Source organism: Nicotiana attenuata, chromosome 10, assembly GCF_001879085.1.
Source record: "Nicotiana attenuata strain UT chromosome 10, NIATTr2, whole genome shotgun sequence".
In the NCBI taxonomy this organism is placed as follows: Eukaryota; Viridiplantae; Streptophyta; class Magnoliopsida; order Solanales; family Solanaceae; genus Nicotiana; species Nicotiana attenuata.
This window is the reverse complement of record NC_031998.1, coordinates 50,067,545-50,071,631: the sequence shown is the minus strand read 5'-3', so window position 1 is coordinate 50,071,631 and position 4,087 is coordinate 50,067,545. Positions and strand designations below refer to the sequence as shown.

Genomic DNA, 4,087 nt, shown 5'->3' with positions numbered 1-4,087 from the left:
GCGATCAGAACCTCATTTGTAATCCGTTTGTGTTACGATAATTGAAATTCCTCTTGAGGCTCTTTTCGAAGGTTGATGTTATCGAAGCCTTTAAGTTATTGGAGGGCTGATTTTATCGGAGCCCTTTTTTATTTGCTTTTGCCAAGGGTAGCCTAATTTAACCGGTTTTTCAATGTATTTGAAGGCCTTTAACTTATGGCGGAAGTCGGACATCTCCGAGCCGCATTATTTCGGTCGTAGCCTTTCTTATATGACCGTAGTCTTTAATGTGGCCGTAGCCTTTAATGTGGCCGTAGCCTTCGGGTATGTCTCTTGGACTTGTTTTCCGATAAACCTTTTGAACTTGTTCGAAAGGTTAGTCCTCGAGTATGATGGCCTTAGCCTTCATGTCGAAGGGATGCCTCTTTGAGGTCTTATGAAGTCGAGTTTGGATGACTCGAATATGTTGACTGTCGATGACAGTCCCCGAGTATTCGAGGTATATTCATGCTTTGGCCCTTGAGTCGTGTTGACAACCAATTTTGGCCCTCCTCTTTCCTAATCAATTTCTCTATACTTCCTTATTCTTAATGATTTACAAAATATATTTTATATATTTTTATACAAAAAAAATTGTTATATTTTTCTTGCCTTAAGATTTTAAAAATAAAATATAATTATTAGCCTTAATATAATTTAGCATGTTTATTTATTATAGTTATATCATTATTACTATTTTAGTTACTTAATCACCATCATATTATTATATAATGTTAATACATCGTAATAATTAATACAAATATTATTTGCCAATTATAATTTATTTCTCTATTTCTTATTCTATATATATTTTAAATATTAGTTTTTATAACAATATGATATAATATATATTTTATTTTAAATTATTAGAATTATGAAAGCATAGTATAATTTAAAGTGAAAAAGGACTTTTAAACGTAACTTGGATCATCTTGGCAAAGTCCAATATTATTGGATGGTCAATTAAGTCTCCATTTATAATTTCTACAGCACTAATTAACTTAATTGTTCTCAATTAATTTGCATAAAAAAGGGGTTCAAATCACACTATTTTAGGTACCCATGTCTCTTCTAATTAATGGTAATATTTGCCTTTTACCGTTCCAACTTCCAAGCACCACCCCATACCCCCATCCCCTTCTTCAACGTGTCACCATCCAAGCCAAGGCCATTTAAATATATGGCTGGGATTAAACCCTCTTAGACCCTTCTAGAAAATCACATAAATTAATATTGGTATTCCTTTTCTTTTTTCTTTTTATATATATTTTTTTTAAGATTAATCTCAAACGTAAATCTTTAATCCTAAGGCTAAGATGATTTTTAATTGAGAAACCCTAGTCATTTCCTCATCTCTCTCTCTTCCTCTCTTTCTCTGCGATGGCAGAGCTAAGATTTGGCTCTATCTCCATTTTAAACTAAGTTTTGACCTCCACCACCCAAGACCAGAACCTCGCGTGCCTATTTCGAGCAAAGGAGATCTCTTTTCTCCTTCCCTTTTGCTTGTTTGCAGATGGATTACTATTTTTCCACCCGAAAGCAAATCGAATCCTCACATGGCAGACGATAATTTCACTATTTCAGGCATTTTCTGTGGCGTATCTCTGCCATATCAAGAGGTATACGCTAATTTGCTTATTTTTGGTTTTAGCTCTCTGAATCTTTCAATTATCTCTCTTTCTTTTTCCTCGAAATAGAATAGCCATGGAGACCACCCAACGTTCAAATTTGAACGCCCCTTGACTCGATTTCGAACCTCAAAATCCCGCCCAAACTAACGCTAGAAGTGCCCTAATTCATCTCCTATAAATACCAAACTTGGTGGAGATTTTCAGCAACTTTTGGACCCGCTCTTACACTTTTCCGAGCCTCTTTCTCTGATTTCTTACACATTAAAACCACACTTTAAGGGCTCGTTTTGGTCAGCCTCTATTGGTTTTTTGTTTAACCGTAATAGAGGCGGTGGCGTTCGGAATTCGACGATCGTTTGAGCTTGCGTAATAGAGGCCGGAGATAGTAGATCTTGACGCGACCCCAGTTCCTGCACCGCAAAAGGTCAGTTTTCCCTTCTAAGTATTAGTCGCTCTTTATTTTTCTTATTAAGTATAAAGTTGTCGTTTTCTTATCCAGTGGAATCATGTGTTAGTCCCCTTTTATTCTGTTATAGAAGTTCATGGTTTAGTTGCTTTATTATTATTTTTATTTTTTGTTGTATAAATCATGTGCACATAAATTTGTTTGGTTCACTCATGAATCATATTCATAAGATCTGCTATTTTCGAGCTAATTAGGAATTAAGAAGTTTCACGTTAAAACTTGATCTCAAAAACTAGTTTAATCTCTATCAGTCTCTGCCCGATTCAATTTCATTAAAAGAAGAGTAAACTGAAACCTGAAGAGCACCAGGTTCTCTGTTCCAATTAAGGTTATATGTAAACCTGCTATTCTGTATTTATTACTTTAAGTAACATATTGGGAATCATGATTTAGAGTTCATTGTGTGTAGAAATTATGTCTTAAAGGAATTTAGTTTCTGGGCGTGTGGCATTTGCATGACTGATAATGTTCCACAAAAATGCTAGTTGTTTTGTTAAAAGTTACCATGTGTTGTATCATTTATAAGTGTTGTAGAAGTTTTGTCTTGTGTTTTTATTTTTATTTTTCTTGTTCTTATGCAGCAGAGATTCATGCCTTAAATTCTGTCAGAATCATGACTATAGGAATCTATTGCCTTGCATAGATATGTGGAAAAGCAACATGTTCTCTAACTGTTAGGACTCACCATAAGTTTGAACCTTTAAATGGAAACCATGTTCATCTACTGTTTGAATATTAAAAAAACATCTTATAAGTTCATGATTAAGAACTATTTCTAAAAAATAATCTTATTTTAGCCATAGATTGATTTCGCGTACATTTGAGAAATCATACTTTTAAGAAAAGGATAGTATCAATTTGAAATATATGTGTACATTTAAGATATTCATGTAGACTATTAAAGTATCTGTTAGAATCCATGCTAATTAACAAACTGTAGTGTTACTTGATATTATGTTATGACTACATGTGGTTTAGGATATTGTCAAATGACTGACTTATGTGGTAGAATAACATTAAGTCGTGTTAAGTATTTGTCTTAATTGAGGTAGTGTTAGTTTGAGTTAGAAAGAGAACCTTCAGCTATTTTGTTGTATAACTTGTCTAATAGTTTATTGTTTACCAGACGTATATTCTAAAACTCTAACCTGTGTCAGTTTAATCACCTGAATGTAAAGATTTATATAGGTTTATGTAGGAACTTACTGTTGAAAACCTTTTCTCTAAGCCTGGATGCTAAAAGTTTTGTTTGGAATTCTATTATCTGATATAAAAGAAGCATACAAGGCTAAAATACTTTTGATAATATGAAATCTAATATAGATTTCACAAAAAGATTTCCTGTTATTATTCTACTCATTTCGTACACTGTAAGTTTAAGACTATTTTTTTTACTAATCTTTATTCTCCACTTTTTTATTTGCATGTACACTTCGGAGCGACATGGAGTCTTAATGCAAGACTCTTCCTACCCGCATAGAGTTATCACAAACTATTTCCTTTAATCGCATTGGACAAGAATAAAACAAGCAAATTCGCTTGGGTTTGCCTATGGCGGCTTTCATTATTCCTTACTTACTTTGTCTAAATTTTGTCAGTTTATGTGATTTGATTTGGTTTGGAGTTCGTTTTATTATTGATGATTAATTTTATCGTGTAAATTTATAACAGTAATTTTGGCCAAATATCTTACTAATCAAGAACTTCTAAGAGTTTAATCACCTGGAATATTGGTACGTCCTTTTTTTTAGACTTAAAAAGGGCAACGAAACTTTTCTTTGCTTGAAAACGTAGCTTTTGAATTGAGCTTTGCAGATTTTTTTTTTCTTTTTAAATAAATAATTTCTACAATTTCTTGACCTTAGTAAAATTTGATGACAAACAAAAATAATTTTCTTTTCTTGCGGTAAGTGATGAGTATTTTAAAATAAAATGGTTGTTTGCTTCCAGATCCACATATGCACATATTAAT

At 32.7% G+C, this 4,087-nt stretch overlaps 1 long non-coding RNA gene across 1 annotated transcript; it reads left to right on the top strand.

Annotated features, from left to right (window-relative positions):
• LOC109233504 lies at positions 1,311-3,810 on the top strand. Its single transcript, XR_002069083.1, has 2 exons — positions 1,311-1,637; positions 1,716-3,810. It is a non-coding gene; the product is annotated as an uncharacterized LOC109233504 (long non-coding RNA).